Below are 19,913 nucleotides of genomic sequence, written 5' to 3' on the forward strand. Positions count from 1 at the left end.
TATCCCGTCTGCACATTTGTAGAACTATAAAGTGGGGGATGAGAATCTTCCTGCTTTATGGAGGATGGATAAGCAGTACTCGGTCACTCTGCATTGGCACACAATCAAAAGAAAGGTAAAGCACTTATCCCTCACAAAAAATGGAATGTAAACTGCAGCTCTTACTTCCATTAAAAAAAAAGAAAAAAGGGCCCTTTAAAAAAAAAAAAAAAAAAAGGGAAGTGCAGCCTTTTAAAATTCTGTATTTTGTTTTGTAATTCTGTACACTTGTCACATTTAACTTTTTAGCCAGACATGCAGGGTGTAAGAGGTACGCACAAAAATATAGTCTCAGGTGGGCATGCGGTACTCTTCACTGCTTATCCCGTCTGCACATTTGTAGAACTATAAAGTGGGGAAGGAGAATCTTCCTGCTTTATGGAGGATGGATAAGCAGTACCCGGTCACTCTGCATTGGCACACAATCAAAAGAAAGGTAAAGCACTTATCCCTCACAAAAAAGGAATGTAAACTGCAGCTCTTACTTCCTTAAAAAAAAAGAAAAAAGGGCCCTTTAAAAAAAAAAAAAAAAAAAGAAGGGAAGTGCAGCCTTTTAAAATTCTGTATTTTGTTTTGTAACTCTGTACACTTGTCACATTTAACTTTTTAGCCAGACATGCAGGGTGTAAGAGGTACGCACAAAAATATAGTCTCAGGTAGGCATGCGGTACTCTTCACTGCTTATCCCGTCTGCGCATTTGTAGAACTGTAAAGTGTTGAATGCGATTCATCATCTCAGGTGGATATAAAGCCATAGTGCAGGTAAGTCATAGAATGCTGAAGTTGTTATATTGTCTCCTTTAGATTGTAAGCTCACAAAGGGCAGGGCCCTCACTTTTGAAAAGTTGAGAAATTCTGTATTTTGTTTTGTAACTCTGTACACTTGTCACATTTAACTTTTTTTAGCCAGACATGCAGGGTGTAAGAGGTACGCACAAAAATATAGTCTCAGGTGGGCATGCGGTACTCTTTGCTGCTTATCCTGTCTGCACATTTGTAGAACTATAAAGTGGGGAATGAGAATCTTCCTGCTTTATGGAGGATGGATAAGCAGTACCCGGTCACTCTGCATTGGCACACAATCAAAAGAAAGGTAAAGCACTTATCCCTCACAAAAAAGGAATGTAAACTGCAGCTCTTACTTCCTTAAAAAAAAAAAGAAAAAAGGGCCCTTTAAAAAAAAAAAAATACAGAAGGGAAGTGCAGCCTTTTAAAATTCTGTATTTTGTTTTGTAACTCTGTACACTTGTCACATTTAACTTTTTAGCCAGACATGCAGGGTGTAAGAGGTACGCACAAAAATATAGTCTCAGGTGGGCATGCGGTACTCTTCGCTGCCTATCCCGTCTGTGCATTTGTACAACTGTACAGTGGGAAATGAGGGGCTACCGGCTTTATGGAGGATAGATGAGCAGTACCTGATCGCTCTGTATGAATAGGTAGGGGTTTTTTTTGTTACATACACTGACTCCTACCACAGACTGATATATGCTAACTACTAACTAATACTGACCTGATGCTTTGACATGCAAAATGTGACACACACTAACTCTTATGCGCTATTTAGAATTATGTACCTGAACTAAAACTACATGGACTGTAGTTTAGGAATAACCACATAGATGAGATTAGGATTAGATCTGGTTTACTCGCTTATACTTATCCTATATACTAATCGATGGATGGTAGTATGCATGGACTTGACGCAACACTAGAACAGGGTACCTTGGTGAGAAGCACCAACCAGAGCAGGAGATGTGAAATTAGAATGGAGGACACATGCTTACAACCTTAGATTATGCTATTTTAGGGTGACTAGCACCAGCCAGAGTAGGCTAGCCCAGTGTAGTGTAGGTCCCACCCCAAAAGAGTCTACCTTGGCGTTGGTGGGTGGGCTTAAAATCTTCTTGGCCAAGATGTTTTACTGTTGGCCAACTGGATTAACCAAAGGACTCTGTACCAACAAAAGAATAAAAAACGCCTAACTTTACGCAGAACGACTAACCCAATATGAATAATACACAGCTAGCAGGCACCAAACCCAGGGTACCAGGAAAGGAGTTTTAACAGTGGAGAGATCAGTGAGAGAAGGGGGGTGTGGTGTTGGGAGAAAGGTAAAGGTTAGGCATGGGGAGGTTTATCATTGAGGGAAGGTTAAGGTTAGGAATCAATATGGGGTTGGTTGTCACGTACATCAAAATTGTATAACTAGATGGTGCTAGACCCTTACGCCATACAGTCTCACATGGGTTGCGATTCATCATCTCAGGTGGATATAAAGCCTTAGTGCAGGTAAGTCATAGAATGCTGAAGTTGTTATATTGTCTCCTTTAGATTGTAAGCTCACAAAGGGCAGGGCCCTCACTTTTGTTAAGTTGAGAAATGCTGTATTTTGTTTTGTAACTCTGTACACTTGTCACATTTAACTTTTTAGCCAGACATGCAGGGTGTAAGAGGTACGCACAAAAATATAGTCTCAGGTGGGCATGCGGTACTCTTCACTGCTTATCCCGTCTGCACATTTGTAGAACTATAAAGTGGGGGATGAGAATCTTCCTGGTTTATGGAGGATGGATAAGCAGTACTCGGTCACTCTGCATTGGCACACAATCAAAAGAAAGGTAAAGCACTTATCCATCACAAAAAATGGAATGTAAACTGCAGCTCTTACTTCCTTAAAAAATAGAAAAAAGGGCCCTTTAAAAAAAAAAAAAAAAAAGAAGGGAAGTGCAGCCTTTTAAAATTCTGTATTTTGTTTTGTAACTTTGTACACTTGTCACATTTAACTTTTTAGCCAGACATGCAGGGTGTAAGAGGTACGCACAAAAATATAGTCTCAGGTGGGCATGCGGTACTCTTCACTGCTTATCCCGTCTGCACATTTGTAGAACTATAAAGTGGGGAATGAGAATCTTCCTGCTTTATGGAGGATGGATAAGCAGTACTCGGTCACTCTGCATTGGCACACAATCAAAAGAAAGGTAAAGCACTTATCCTTCACAAAAAAGGAATGTAAACTGCAGCTCTTACTTCCATTAAAAAAAAAGAAAAAAGGGCCCTTTAAAAAGAAAAAAAAAAAAAAAAAAAAAGAAGGGAAGTGCAGCCTTTTAAAATTCTGTATTTTGTTTTGTAATTCTGTACACTTGTCACATTTAACTTTTTAGCCAGACATGCAGGGTGTAAGAGGTACGCACAAAAATATAGTCTCAGGTGGGCATGCGGTACTCTTCACTGCTTATCCCGTCTGCACATTTGTAGAACTATAAAGTGGGGGATGAGAATCTTCCTGCTTTATGGAGGATGGATAAGCAGTACCCGGTCACTCTGCATTGGCACACAATCAAAAGAAAGGTAAAGCACTTATCCTTCACAAAAAAGGAATGTAAACTGCAGCTCTTACTTCCTTAAAAAAAAAAGAAAAATGGGCCCTTTAAAAAAAAAAAAAAGAAGGGAAGTGCATTCTTTTAAAATTCTGTATTTTGTTTTGTAACTCTGTACACTTGTCACGTTTAACTTTTTAGCCAGACATGCAGGGTGTAAGAGGTACGCATAAAAATATAGTCTCAGGTGGGCATGCGGTACTCTTCGCTGCTTATCCCGTCTGCGCATTTGTAGAACTCTAAAGTGTTGAATGCGATTCTTCATCTCAGGTGGATATAAAGCCATAGTGCAGGTAAGTCATAGAATGCTGAAGTTGTTATATTGTCTCCTTTAGATTGTAAGCTCACAAAGGGCAGGGCCCTCACTTTTGTAAAGTTGAGAAACTCTGTATTTTGTTTTGTAACTCTGTACACTTGTCACATTTAACTTTTTAGCCAGACATGCAGGGTGTAAGAGGTACGCACAAAAATATAGTCTCAGGTGGGCATGCGGTACTCTTCACTGCTTATCCTGTCTGCGCATTTGTAGAACTGTAAAGTGGGTAGTTAGAACCTTCCTGCTTTATGGAGGATGGATAAGCAGTACCCGGTCACTCTGCATTGGCACACAGTCAAAAGAAAGGTAAAGCACTTATCCCTCACAAAAAAAGGAATGTAAACTGCAGCTCTTACTTCCATTAAAAAAAAAGAAAAAAGGGCCCTTTAAAAAAAAAAAAGAAAAAAAGAAGGGAAGTGCAGCCTTTTAAAATTCTGTATTTTGTTTTGTAACTTTGTACACTTGTCACATTTAACTTTTTAGCCAGACATGCAGGGTGTAAGAGGTACGCAGAAAAATATAGTCTCAGGTGGGCATGCGGTACTCTTCACTGCTTATCCCGTCTGCACATTTGTAGAACTATAAAGTGGGGGATGAGAATCTTCCTGCTTTATGGAGGATGGATAAGCAGTACTCGGTCACTCTGCATTGGCACACAATCAAAAGAAAGGTAAAGCACTTATCCCTCACAAAAAATGGAATGTAAACTGCAGCTCTTACTTCCATAAAAAAAAAAGAAAAAAGGGCCCTTTAAAAAAAAAAAAAAAAAAAGGGAAGTGCAGCCTTTTAAAATTCTGTATTTTGTTTTGTAATTCTGTACACTTGTCACATTTAACTTTTTAGCCAGACATGCAGGGTGTAAGAGGTACGCACAAAAATATAGTCTCAGGTGGGCATGCGGTACTCTTCACTGCTTATCCCGTCTGCACATTTGTAGAACTATAAAGTGGGGAAGGAGAATCTTCCTGCTTTATGGAGGATGGATAAGCAGTACCCGGTCACTCTGCATTGGCACACAATCAAAAGAAAGGTAAAGCACTTATCCCTCACAAAAAAGGAATGTAAACTGCAGCTCTTACTTCCTTAAAAAAAAAGAAAAAAGGGCCCTTTAAAAAAAAAAAAAAAAAAAGAAGGGAAGTGCAGCCTTTTAAAATTCTGTATTTTGTTTTGTAACTCTGTACACTTGTCACATTTAACTTTTTAGCCAGACATGCAGGGTGTAAGAGGTACGCACAAAAATATAGTCTCAGGTAGGCATGCGGTACTCTTCACTGCTTATCCCGTCTGCGCATTTGTAGAACTGTAAAGTGTTGAATGCGATTCATCATCTCAGGTGGATATAAAACCATAGTGCAGGTAAGTCATAGAATGCTGAAGTTGTTATATTGTCTCCTTTAGATTGTAAGCTCACAAAGGGCAGGGCCCTCACTTTTGTAAAGTTGAGAAATTCTGTATTTTGTTTTGTAACTCTGTACACTTGTCACATTTTAACTTTTTAGCCAGACATGCAGGGTGTAAGAGGTACGCACAAAAATATAGTCTCAGGTGGGCATGCGGTACTCTTCACTGCTTATCCTGTCTGCGCATTTGTAGAACTGTAAAGTGGGTAGTGAGAACCTTCCTGCTTTATGGAGGATGGATAAGCAGTACCCGGTCACTCTGCATTGGCACACAGTCAAAAGAAAGGTAAAGCACTTATCCCTCACAAAAAAAGGAATGTAAACTGCAGCTCTTACTTCCATTAAAAAAAAATAAAAAGAAAAAAGGGCCCTTTAAAAAAAAAAAAAAAAAAAAAAAAGAAGGGAAGTGCAGCCTTTTAAAATTCTGTATTTTGTTTTGTAACTCTGTACACTTGTCACATTTAACTTTTTAGCCAGACATGCAGGGTGTAAGAGGTACGCACAAAAATATAGTCTCAGGTGGGCATGCGGTACTCTTCACTGCTTATCCCGTCTGCACATTTGTAGAACTATAAAGTGGGAGATGAGAATCTTCCTGCTTTATGGAGGATGGATAAGCAGTACTCGGTCACTCTGCATTGGCACACAATCAAAAGAAAGGTAAAGCACTTATCCCTAACAAAAAATGGAATGTAAACTGCAGCTCTTACTTCCATTAAAAAAAAGAAAAAAGGGCCCTTTAAAAAAAAAAAAAAAAAAAAAAAGAAGGGAAGTGCAGCCTTTTAAAATTCTGTATTTTGTTTTGTAACTCTGTACACTTGTCACATTTAACTTTTTAGCCAGACATGCAGGGTGTAAGAGGTACGCACAAAAATATAGTCTCAGGTGGGCATGCGGTACTCTTCACTGCTTATCCCGTCTGCACATTTGTAGAACTGTAAAGTGGGGGATGAGAATCTTCCTGCTTTATGGAGGATGGATAAGAAGTACCCGGTCACTCTGCATTGGCACACAATCAAAAGAAAGGTAAAGCACTTATCCATCACAAAAAATGGAATGTAAACTGCAGCTCTTACTTACTTAAAAAATAGAAAAAAGGGCCCTTTAAAAAAAAAAAAAAAAAGAAGGGAAGTGCAGCCTTTTAAATTTCTGTATTTTGTTTTGTAACTCTGTACACTTGTCACATTTAACTTTTTAGCCAGACATGCAGGGTGTAAGAGGTACGCACAAAAATATAGTCTCAGGTGGGCATGCGGTACTCTTCACTGCTTATCCTGTCTGCGCATTTGTAGAACTGTAAAGTGGGTAGTGAGAACCTTTCTGCTTTATGGAGGATGGATAAGCAGTACCCGGTCACTCTGCATTGGCACACAGTCAAAAGAAAGGTAAAGCACTTATCCCTCACAAAAAAAGGAATGTAAACTGCAGCTCTTACTTTCATTAAAAAAAAATCAAAAGAAAAAAGGGCCCTTTAAAAAAAAAAAAAAAAAAAAGAAGGGAAGTGCAGCCTTTTAAAATTCTGTATTTTGTTTTGTAACTCTGTACAATTGTCACATTTAACTTTTTAGCCAGACATGCAGGGTGTAAGAGGTACGCAGAAAAATATAGTCTCTGGTGGGCATGCGGTACTCTTCACTGCTTATCCCGTCTGCACATTTGTAGAACTATAAAGTGGGAGATGAGAATCTTCCTGCTTTATGGAGGATGGATAAGCAGTACTCGGTCACTCTGCATTGGCACACAATCAAAAGAAAGGTAAAGCACTTATCCCTAACAAAAAATGGAATGTAAACTGCAGCTCTTACTTCCATTAAAAAAAAGAAAAAAGGGCCCTTTAAAAAAAAAAAAAAAAAAAAAAAAAAAGAAGGGAAGTGCAGCCTTTTAAAATTCTGTATTTTGTTTTGTAACTCTGTACACTTGTCACATTTAACTTTTTAGCCAGACATGCAGGGTGTAAGAGGTACGCACAAAAATATAGTCTCAGGTAGGCATGCGGTACTCTTCACTGCTTATCCCGTCTGCGCATTTGTAGAACTGTAAAGTGTTGAATGCGATTCATCATCTCAGGTGGATATAAAGCCATAGTGCAGGTAAGTCATAGAATGCTGAAGTTGTTATATTGTCTCCTTTAGATTGTAAGCTCACAAAGGGCAGGGCCCTCACTTTTGAAAAGTTGAGAAATTCTGTATTTTGTTTTGTAACTCTGTACACTTGTCACATTTAACTTTTTTTAGCCAGACATGCAGGGTGTAAGAGGTACGCACAAAAATATAGTCTCAGGTGGGCATGCGGTACTCTTTGCTGCTTATCCTGTCTGCACATTTGTAGAACTATAAAGTGGGGAATGAGAATCTTCCTGCTTTATGGAGGATGGATAAGCAGTACCCGGTCACTCTGCATTGGCACACAATCAAAAGAAAGGTAAAGCACTTATCCCTCACAAAAAAGGAATGTAAACTGCAGCTCTTACTTCCTTAAAAAAAAAAGAAAAAAGGGCCCTTTAAAAAAAAAAAAATACAGAAGGGAAGTGCAGCCTTTTAAAATTCTGTATTTTGTTTTGTAACTCTGTACACTTGTCACATTTAACTTTTTAGCCAGACATGCAGGGTGTAAGAGGTACGCACAAAAATATAGTCTCAGGTGGGCATGCGGTACTCTTCGCTGCCTATCCCGTCTGTGCATTTGTACAACTGTACAGTGGGAAATGAGGGGCTACCGGCTTTATGGAGGATAGATGAGCAGTACCTGATCGCTCTGTATGAATAGGTAGGGTTTTTTTTTGTTACATACACTGACTCCTACCACAGACTGATATATGCTAACTACTAACTAATACTGACCTGATGCTTTGACATGCAAAATGTGACACACACTAACTCTTATGCGCTATTTAGAATTATGTACCTGAACTAAAACTACATGGACTGTAGTTTAGGAATAACCACATAGATGAGATTAGGATTAGATCTGGTTTACTCGCTTATACTTATCCTATATACTAATCGATGGATGGTAGTATGCATGGACTTGACGCAACACTAGAACAGGGTACCTTGGTGAGAAGCACCAACCAGAGCAGGAGATGTGAAATTAGAATGGAGGACACATGCTTACAACCTTAGATTATGCTATTTTAGGGTGACTAGCACCAGCCAGAGTAGGCTAGCCCAGTGTAGTGTAGGTCCCACCCCAAAAGAGTCTACCTTGGCGTTGGTGGGTGGGCTTAAAATCTTCTTGGCCAAGATGTTTTACTGTTGGCCAACTGGATTAACCAAAGGACTCTGTACCAACAAAAGAATAAAAAACGCCTAACTTTACGCAGAACGACTAACCCAATATGAATAATACACAGCTAGCAGGCACCAAACCCAGGGTACCAGGAAAGGAGTTTTAACAGTGGAGAGATCAGTGAGAGAAGGGGGGTGTGGTGTTGGGAGAAAGGTAAAGGTTAGGCATGGGGAGGTTTATCATTGAGGGAAGGTTAAGGTTAGGAATTAATATGGGGTTGGTTGTCACGTACATCAAAATTGTATAACTAGATGGTGCTAGACCCTTACGCCATACAGTCTCACATGGGTTGCGATTCATCATCTCAGGTGGATATAAAGCCATAGTGCAGGTAAGTCATAGAATGCTGAAGTTGTTATATTGTCTCCTTTAGATTGTAAGCTCACAAAGGGCAGGGCCCTCACTTTTGTAAAGTTGAGAAACTCTGTATTTTGTTTTGTAACTCTGTACACTTGTCACATTTAACTTTTTAGCCAGACATGCAGGGTGTAAGAGGTACGCACAAAAATATAGTCTCAGGTGGGCATGCGGTACTCTTCACTGCTTATCCTGTCTGCGCATTTGTAGAACTGTAAAGTGGGTAGTTAGAACCTTCCTGCTTTATGGAGGATGGATAAGCAGTACCCGGTCACTCTGCATTGGCACACAGTCAAAAGAAAGGTAAAGCACTTATCCCTCACAAAAAAAGGAATGTAAACTGCAGCTCTTACTTCCATTAAAAAAAAAAGAAAAAAGGGCCCTTTAAAAAAAAAAAAGAAAAAAAGAAGGGAAGTGCAGCCTTTTAAAATTCTGTATTTTGTTTTGTAACTTTGTACACTTGTCACATTTAACTTTTTAGCCAGACATGCAGGGTGTAAGAGGTACGCAGAAAAATATAGTCTCAGGTGGGCATGCGGTACTCTTCACTGCTTATCCCGTCTGCACATTTGTAGAACTATAAAGTGGGGGATGAGAATCTTCCTGCTTTATGGAGGATGGATAAGCAGTACTCGGTCACTCTGCATTGGCACACAATCAAAAGAAAGGTAAAGCACTTATCCCTCACAAAAAATGGAATGTAAACTGCAGCTCTTACTTCCATTAAAAAAAAAGAAAAAAGGGCCCTTTAAAAAAAAAAAAAAAAAAAGGGAAGTGCAGCCTTTTAAAATTCTGTATTTTGTTTTGTAATTCTGTACACTTGTCACATTTAACTTTTTAGCCAGACATGCAGGGTGTAAGAGGTACGCACAAAAATATAGTCTCAGGTGGGCATGCGGTACTCTTCACTGCTTATCCCGTCTGCACATTTGTAGAACTATAAAGTGGGGAAGGAGAATCTTCCTGCTTTATGGAGGATGGATAAGCAGTACCCGGTCACTCTGCATTGGCACACAATCAAAAGAAAGGTAAAACACTTATCCCTCACAAAAAAGGAATGTAAACTGCAGCTCTTACTTCCTTAAAAAAAAAGAAAAAAGGGCCCTTTAAAAAAAAAAAAAAAAAAAAGAAGGGAAGTGCAGCCTTTTAAAATTCTGTATTTTGTTTTGTAACTCTGTACACTTGTCACATTTAACTTTTTAGCCAGACATGCAGGGTGTAAGAGGTACGCACAAAAATATAGTCTCAGGTAGGCATGCGGTACTCTTCACTGCTTATCCCGTCTGCGCATTTGTAGAACTGTAAAGTGTTGAATGCGATTCATCATCTCAGGTGGATATAAAACCATAGTGCAGGTAAGTCATAGAATGCTGAAGTTGTTATATTGTCTCCTTTAGATTGTAAGCTCACAAAGGGCAGGGCCCTCACTTTTGTAAAGTTGAGAAATTCTGTATTTTGTTTTGTAACTCTGTACACTTGTCACATTTTAACTTTTTAGCCAGACATGCAGGGTGTAAGAGGTACGCACAAAAATATAGTCTCAGGTGGGCATGCGGTACTCTTCACTGGTTATCCTGTCTGCGCATTTGTAGAACTGTAAAGTGGGTAGTGAGAACCTTCCTGCTTTATGGAGGATGGATAAGCAGTACCCGGTCACTCTGCATTGGCACACAGTCAAAAGAAAGGTAAAGCACTTATCCCTCACAAAAAAAGGAATGTAAACTGCAGCTCTTACTTCCATTAAAAAAAAATAAAAAGAAAAAAGGGCCCTTTAAAAAAAAAAAAAAAAAAAAAAAAAGAAGGGAAGTGCAGCCTTTTAAAATTCTGTATTTTGTTTTGTAACTCTGTACACTTGTCACATTTAACTTTTTAGCCAGACATGCAGGGTGTAAGAGGTACGCACAAAAATATAGTCTCAGGTGGGCATGCGGTACTCTTCGCTGCTTATCCCGTCTGTGCATTTGTACAACTGTACAGTGGGAAATGAGGGGCTACCTGCTTTATGGAGGATAGATGAGCAGTACCTGATCGCTCTGTATGAATAGGTAGGGTTTTTTTTATTTTGTTACATACACTGACTCCTACCACAGACTGATATATGCTAACTACTAACTAATACTGACCTGATGCTTTGACATGCAAAATGTGACACACACTAACTCTTATGCGCTATTTAGAATTATGTACCTGAACTAAAACTACATGGACTGTAGTTTAGGAATAACCACATAGATGAGATTAGGATTAGATCTGGTTTACTCGCTTATACTTATCCTATATACTAATCGATGGATGGTAGTATGCATGGACTTGACGCAACACTAGAACAGGGTACCTTGGTGAGAAGCACCAACCAGAGCAGGAGATGTGAAATTAGAATGGAGGACACATGCTTACAACCTTAGATTATGCTATTTTAGGGTGACTAGCACCAGCCAGAGTAGGCTAGCCCAGTGTAGTGTAGGTCCCACCCCAAAAGAGTCTACCTTGGCGTTGGTGGGTGGGCTTAAAATCTTCTTGGCCAAGATGTTTTACTGTTGGCCAACTGGATTAACCAAAGGACTCTGTACCAACAAAAGAATAAAAAACGCCTAACTTTACGCAGAATGACTAACCCAATATGAATAATACACAGCTAGCAGGCACCAAACCCAGGGTACCAGGAAAGGAGTTTTAACAGTGGAGAGATCAGTGAGAGAAGGGGGGTGTGGTGTTGGGAGAAAGGTAAAGGTTAGGCATGGGGAGGTTTATCATTGAGGGAAGGTTAAGGTTAGGAATTAATATGGGGTTGGTTGTCACGTACATCAAAATTGTATAACTAGATGGTGCTAGACCCTTACGCCATACAGTCTCACATGGGTTGCGATTCATCATCTCAGGTGGATATAAAGCCTTAGTGCAGGTAAGTCATAGAATGCTGAAGTTGTTATATTGTCTCCTTTAGATTGTAAGCTCACAAAGGGCAGGGCCCTCACTTTTGTTAAGTTGAGAAATTCTGTATTTTGTTTTGTAACTCTGTACACTTGTCACATTTAACTTTTTAGCCAGACATGCAGGGTGTAAGAGGTACGCACAAAAATATAGTCTCAGGTGGGCATGCGGTACTCTTCACTGCTTATCCCGTCTGCACATTTGTAGAACTATAAAGTGGGGGATGAGAATCTTCCTGCTTTATGGAGGATGGATAAGCAGTACTCGGTCACTCTGCATTGGCACACAATCAAAAGAAAGGTAAAGCACTTATCCCTCACAAAAAATGGAATGTAAACTGCAGCTCTTACTTCCTTAAAAAAAAGAAAAAAGGGCCCTTTAAAAAAAAAAAAAAAAAAAAGAAGGGAAGTGCAGCCTTTTAAAATTCTGTATTTTGTTTTGTAACTCTGTACACTTGTCACATTTAACTTTTTAGCCAGACATGCAGGGTGTAAGAGGTACGCACAAAAATATAGTCTCAGGTGGGCATGCGGTACTCTTCACTGCTTATCCCGTCTGCGCATTTGTAAAACTGTAAAGTGTTGAATGCGATTCATCATCTCAGGTGGATATAAAACCATAGTGCAGGTAAGTCATAGAATGCTGAAGTTGTTATATTGTCTCCTTTAGATTGTAAGCTCACAAAGGGCAGGGCCCTCACTTTTGTAAAGTTGAGAAATTCTGTATTTTGTTTTGTAACTCTGTACACTTGTCACATTTAACTTTTTAGCCAGACATGCAGGGTGTAAGAGGTACGCACAAAAATATAGTCTCAGGTGGGCATGCGGTACTCTTCACTGCTTATCCTGTCTGCGCATTTGTAGAACTGTAAAGTGGGTAGTGAGAACCTTCCTGCTTTATGGAGGATGGATAAGCAGTACCCGGTCACTCTGCATTGGCACACAGTCAAAAGAAAGGTAAAGCACTTATCCCTCACAAAAAAAGGAATGTAAACTGCAGCTCTTACTTCCATTAAAAAAAAATAAAAAGAAAAAAGGGCCCTTTAAAAAAAAAAAAAAAAAAGAAGGGAAGTGCAGCCTTTTAAAATTCTGTATTTTGTTTTGTAACTCTGTACACTTGTCACATTTAACTTTTTAGCCAGACATGCAGGGTGTAAGAGGTACGCACAAAAATATAGTCTCAGGTGGGCATGCGGTACTCTTCACTGCTTATCCCGTCTGCACATTTGTAGAACTATAAAGTGCGGGATGAGAATCTTCCTGCTTTATGGAGGATGGATAAGCAGTACTCGGTCACTCTGCATTGGCACACAATCAAAAGAAAGGTAAAGCACTTATCCATCACAAAAAATGGAATGTAAACTGCAGCTCTTACTTCCTTAAAAAAAAGAAAAAAGGGCCCTTTAAAAAAAAAAAAAAAAAAGAAGGGAAGTGCAGCCTTTTAAATTTCTGTATTTTGTTTTGTAACTCTGTACACTTGTCACATTTAACTTTTTAGCCAGACATGCAGGGTGTAAGAGGTACGCACAAAAATATAGTCTCAGGTGAGCATGCGGTACTCTTTGCTGCTTATCCCGTCTGCACATTTGTAGAACTATAAAGTGGGGGATGAGAATCTTCCTGCTTTATGGAGGATGGATAAGCAGTACCCGGTCACTCTGCATTGGCACACAATCAAAAGAAAGGTAAAGCACTTATCCCTCACAAAAAAATGGAATGTAAACTGCAGCTCTTACTTCCTTAAAAAAAAGAAAAAAGGGCCCTTTAAAAAAAAAAAAAAGAAGAAGGGAAGTGCAGCCTTTTAAAATTCTGTATTTTGTTTTGTAACTCTGTACACTTGTCACATTTAACTTTTTAGCCAGACATGCAGGGTGTAAGAGGTACGCACAAAAATATAGTCTCAGGTGGGCATGCGGTACTCTTCGCTGCTTATCCCGTGTGCGCATTTGTAGAACTGTAAAGTGTTGAATGCGATTCATCATCTCAGGTGGATATAAAGCCTTAGTGCAGGTAAGTCATAGGATGCTGAAGTTGTTATATTGTCTCCTTTAGATTGTAAGCTCACAAAGGGCAGGGCCCTCACTTTTGTAAAGTTGAGAAATTCTGTATTTTGTTTTGTAACTCTGTACACTTGTCACATTTAACTTTTTAGCCAGACATGCAGGGTGTAAGAGGTACGCACAAAAATATAGTCTCAGGTGGGCATGCGGTACTCTTCACTGCTTATCCTGTCTGCGCATTTGTAGAACTGTAAAGTGGGTAATGAGAACTTTCCTGCTTTATGGAGGACGGATAAGCAGTACCTGGTCACTCTGCATTGGCACACAATCAAAAGAAAGGTAAAGCACTTATCCCTCACAAAAAAAGGAATGTAAACTGCAGCTCTTACTTCCTTAAAAAAAAGAAAAAAGGGCCCTTTAAAAAAAAAAAAAAAAGAAGGGAAGTGCAGCCTTTTAAATTTCTGTATTTTGTTTTGTAACTCTGTACACTTGTCACATTTAACTTTTTAGCCAGACATGCAGGGTGTAAGAGGTACGCACAAAAATATAGTCTCAGGTGGGCATGCGGTACTCTTCGCTGCTTATCCCGTCTGTGCATTTGTACAACTGTACAGTGGGAAATGAGGGGCTACCTGCTTTATGGAGGATAGATGAGCAGTACCTGATCGCTCTGTATGAATAGGTAAGGTTATTTTGTTACATACACTGACTCCTACCACAGACTGATATATGCTAACTACTAACTAATACTGACCTGATGCTTTGACATGCAAAATGTGACACACACTAACTCTTATGCGCTATTTAGAATTATGTACCTGAACTAAAACTACATGGACTGTAGTTTAGGAATAACCACATAGATGAGATTAGGATTAGATCTGGTTTACTCGCTTATACTTATCCTATATACTAATCGATGGATGGTAGTATGCATGGACTTGACGCAACACTAGAACAGGGTACCTTGGTGAGAAGCACCAACCAGAGCAGGAGATGTGAAATTAGAATGGAGGACACATGCTTACAACCTTAGATTATGCTATTTTAGGGTGACTAGCACCAGCCAGAGTAGGCTAGCCCAGTGTAGTGTAGGTCCCACCCCAAAAGAGTCTACCTTGGCGTTGGTGGGTGGGCTTAAAATCTTCTTGGCCAAGATGTTTTACTGTTGGCCAACTGGATTAACCAAAGGACTCTGTACCAACAAAAGAATAAAAAACGCCTAACTTTACGCAGATCGACTAACCCAATATGAATAATACACAGCTAGCAGGCACCAAACCCAGGGTACCAGGAAAGGAGTTTTAACAGTGGAGAGATCAGTGAGAGAAGGGGGGTGTGGTGTTGGGAGAAAGGTAAAGGTTAGGCATGGGGAGGTTTATCATTGAGGGAAGGTTAAGGTTAGGAATTAATATGGGGTTGGTTGTCACGTACATCAAAATTGTATAACTAGATGGTGCTAGACCCTTACGCCATACAGTCTCACATGGGTTGCGATTCATCATCTCAGGTGGATATAAAGCCTTAGTGCAGGTAAGTCATAGAATGCTGAAGTTGTTATATTGTCTCCTTTAGATTGTAAGCTCACAAAGGGCAGGGCCCTCACTTTTGTTAAGTTGAGAAATTCTGTATTTTGTTTTGTAACTTTGTACACTTGTCACATTTAACTTTTTAGCCAGACATGCAGGGTGTAAGAGGTACGCACACAAATATAGTCTCAGGTGGGCATGCGGTACTCTTCACTGCTTATCCCGTCTGCACATTTGTAGAACTATAAAGTGGGGGATGAGAATCTTCCTGCTTTATGGAGGATGGATAAGAAGTACCCGGTCACTCTGCATTGGCACACAATCAAAAGAAAGGTAAAGCACTTATCCATCACAAAAAATGGAATGTAAACTGCAGCTCTTACTTCCTTAAAAAAAAGAAAAAAGGGCCCTTTAAAAAAAAAAAAAAAGAAGGGAAGTGCAGCCTTTTAAATTTCTGTATTTTGTTTTGTAACTCTGTACACTTGTCACATTTAACTTTTTAGCCAGACATGCAGGGTGTAAGAGGTACGCACAAAAATATAGTCTCAGGTGGGCATGCGGTACTCTTCACTGCTTATCCCGTCTGCGCATTTGTAAAACTGTAAAGTGTTGAATGCGATTCATCATCTCAGGTGGATATAAAACCATAGTGCAGGTAAGTCATAGAATGCTGAAGTTGTTATATTGTCTCCTTTAGATTGTAAGCTCACAAAGGGCAGGGCCCTCACTTTTGTAAAGTTGAGAAATTCTGTATTTTGTTTTGTAACTCTGTACACTTGTCACATTTAACTTTTTAGCCAGACATGCAGGGTGTAAGAGGTACGCACAAAAATATAGTCTCAGGTGGGCATGCGGTACTCTTCACTGCTTATCCTGTCTGCGCATTTGTAGAACTGTAAAGTGGGTAATGAGAACTTTCCTGCTTTATGGAGGATGGATAAGCAGTACCTGGTCACTCTGCATTGGCACACAATCAAAAGAAAGGTAAAGCACTTATCCCTCACAAAAAAAGGAATGTAAACTGCAGCTCTTACTTCCTTAAAAAAAAGAAAAAAGGGCCCTTTAAAAAAAAAAAAAAAAAAAAAAGAAGGGAAGTGCAGCCTTTTAAAATTCTGTATTTTGTTTTGTAACTCTGTACACTTGTCACATTTAACTTTTTAGCCAGACATGCAGGGTGTAAGAGGTACGCACAAAAATATAGTCTCAGGTGGGCATGCGGTACTCTTCACTGCTTATCCCGTCTGCACATTTGTAGAACTATAAAGTGGGGGATGAGAATCTTCCTGCTTTATGGAGGATGGATAAGCAGTACTCGGTCACTCTGCATTGGCACACAATCAAAAGAAAGGTAAAGCACTTATACCTCACAAAAAATGGAATGTAAACTGCAGCTCTTACTTCCTTAAAAAAAAAAGAAAAAAGGGCCCTTTAAAAAAAAAAAAAAAAAAAAGAAGGGAAGTGCAGCCTTTTAAAATTCTGTATTTTGTTTTGTAACTCTGTACACTTGTCACATTTAACTTTTTAGCCAGACATGCAGGGTGTAAGAGGTACGCACAAAAATATAGTCTCAGGTGGGCATGCGGTACTCTTCACTGCTTATCCCGTCTGCACATTTGTAGAACTATAAAGTGGGGGATGAGAATCTTCCTGCTTTATGGAGGATGGATAAGCAGTACCCGGTCACTCTGCATTGGCACACAATCAAAAGAAAGGTAAAGCACTTATCCCTCACAAAAAAAGGAATGTAAACTGCAGCTCTTACTTCCATTAAAAAAAAATAAAAAGAAAAAAGGGCCCTTTAAAAAAAAAAAAAGTAAAGAAGAAGGGAAGTGCAGCCTTTTAAAATTCTGTATTTTGTTTTGTAACTCTGTACACTTGTCACATTTAACTTTTTAGCCAGACATGCAGGGTGTAAGAGGTACGCACAAAAATATAGTCTCAGGTGGGCATGCGGTACTCTTCGCTGCTTATCCCGTGTGCGCATTTGTAGAACTGTAAAGTGTTGAATGCGATTCATCATCTCAGGTGGATATAAAGCCTTAGTGCAGGTAAGTCATAGGATGCTGAAGTTGTTATATTGTCTCCTTTAGATTGTAAGCTCACAAAGGGCAGGGCCCTCACTTTTGTAAAGTTGAGAAATTCTGTATTTTGTTTTGTAACTCTGTACACTTGTCACATTTAACTTTTTAGCCAGACATGCAGGGTGTAAGAGGTACGCACAAAAATATAGTCTCAGGTGGGCATGCGGTACTCTTCACTGCTTATCCTGTCTGCGCATTTGTAGAACTGTAAAGTGGGTAATGAGAACTTTCCTGCTTTATGGAGGATGGATAAGCAGTACCTGGTCACTCTGCATTGGCACACAATCAAAAGAAAGGTAAAGCACTTATCCCTCACAAAAAAAGGAATGTAAACTGCAGCTCTTACTTCCTTAAAAAAAAGAAAAAAGGGCCCTTTAAAAAAAAAAAAAAAAAAGAAGGGAAGTGCAGCCTTATAAAATTCTGTATTTTGTTTTGTAACTCTGTACACTTGTCACATTTAACTTTTTAGCCAGACATGCAGGGTGTAAGAGGTACGCACAAAAATATAGTCTCAGGTGGGCATGCGGTACTCTTCACTGCTTATCCTGTCTGCGCATTTGTAGAACTGTAAAGTGGGTAATGAGAACTTTCCTGCTTTATGGAGGATGGATAAGCAGTACCCGGTCACTCTGCATTGGCACACAATCAAAAGAAAGGTAAAGCACTTATGCCTCACAAAAAATGGAATGTAAACTGCAGCTCGAACTTCCTTAAAAAAAAAAAGAAAAAAGGGCCCTTTAAAAAAAAAAAAAAAAAAGAAGGGAAGTGCAGCCTTTTAAAATTCTGTATTTTGTTTTGTAACTCTGTACACTTGTCACATTTAACTTTTTAGCCAGACATGCAGGGTGTAAGAGGTACGCACAAAAATATAGTCTCAGGTGGGCATGCGGTACTCTTCACTGCTTATCCTGTCTGCGCATTTGTAGAACTGTAAAGTGGGTAGTTAGAACCTTCCTGCTTTATGGAGGATGGATAAGCAGTACCCGGTCACTCTGCATTGGCACACAGTGAAAAGAAAGGTAAAGCACTTATCCCTCACAAAAAAAGGAATGTAAACTGCAGCTCTTACTTCCATTAAAAAAAAATAAAAAGAAAAAAGGGCCCTTTAAAAAAAAAAAAAAAGAAGGGAAGTGCAGCCTTTTAAAATTCTGTATTTTGTTTTGTAACTCTGTACACTTGTCACATTTAACTTTTTAGCCAGACATGCAGGGTGTAAGAGGTACGCACAAAAATATAGTCTCAGGTGGGCATGCGGTACTCTTCACTGCTTATCCCGTCTGCGCATTTGTAAAACTGTAAAGTGTTGAATGCGATTCATCATCTCAGGTGGATATAAAACCATAGTGCAGGTAAGTCATAGAATGCTGAAGTTGTTATATTGTCTCCTTTAGATTGTAAGCTCACAAAGGGCAGGGCCCTCACTTTTGTAAAGTTGAGAAATTCTGTATTTTGTTTTGTAACTCTGTACACTTGTCACATTTAACTTTTTAGCCAGACATGCAGGGTGTAAGAGGTACGCACAAAAATATAGTCTCAGGTGGGCATGCGGTACTCTTCACTGCTTATCCTGTCTGCGCATTTGTAGAACTGTAAAGTGGGTAGTGAGAACCTTCCTGCTTTATGGAGGATGGATAAGCAGTACCCGGTCACTCTGCATTGGCACACAGTCAAAAGAAAGGTAAAGCACTTATCCCTCACAAAAAAAGGAATGTAAACTGCAGCTCTTACTTCCATTAAAAAAAAATAAAAAGAAAAAAGGGCCCTTTAAAAAAAAAAAAAAAAAAGAAGGGAAGTGCAGCCTTTTAAAATTCTGTATTTTGTTTTGTAACTCTGTACACTTGTCACATTTAACTTTTTAGCCAGACATGCAGGGTGTAAGAGGTACGCACAAAAATATAGTCTCAGGTGGGCATGCGGTACTCTTCACTGCTTATCCCGTCTGCACATTTGTAGAACTATAAAGTGCGGGATGAGAATCTTCCTGCTTTATGGAGGATGGATAAGCAGTACTCGGTCACTCTGCATTGGCACACAATCAAAAGAAAGGTAAAGCACTTATCCATCACAAAAAATGGAATGTAAACTGCAGCTCTTACTTCCTTAAAAAAAAGAAAAAAGGGCCCTTTAAAAAAAAAAAAAAAAAAGAAGGGAAGTGCAGCCTTTTAAATTTCTGTATTTTGTTTTGTAACTCTGTACACTTGTCACATTTAACTTTTTAGCCAGACATGCAGGGTGTAAGAGGTACGCACAAAAATATAGTCTCAGGTGAGCATGCGGTACTCTTTGCTGCTTATCCCGTCTGCACATTTGTAGAACTATAAAGTGGGGGATGAGAATCTTCCTGCTTTATGGAGGATGGATAAGCAGTACCCGGTCACTCTGCATTGGCACACAATCAAAAGAAAGGTAAAGCACTTATCCCTCACAAAAAAATGGAATGTAAACTGCAGCTCTTACTTCCTTAAAAAAAAGAAAAAAGGGCCCTTTAAAAAAAAAAAAAAGAAGAAGGGAAGTGCAGCCTTTTAAAATTCTGTATTTTGTTTTGTAACTCTGTACACTTGTCACATTTAACTTTTTAGCCAGACATGCAGGG

Source organism: Hyperolius riggenbachi, chromosome 5 (genome assembly GCF_040937935.1).
Source record: "Hyperolius riggenbachi isolate aHypRig1 chromosome 5, aHypRig1.pri, whole genome shotgun sequence".
NCBI classification, from domain to species: domain Eukaryota; kingdom Metazoa; phylum Chordata; class Amphibia; order Anura; family Hyperoliidae; genus Hyperolius; species Hyperolius riggenbachi.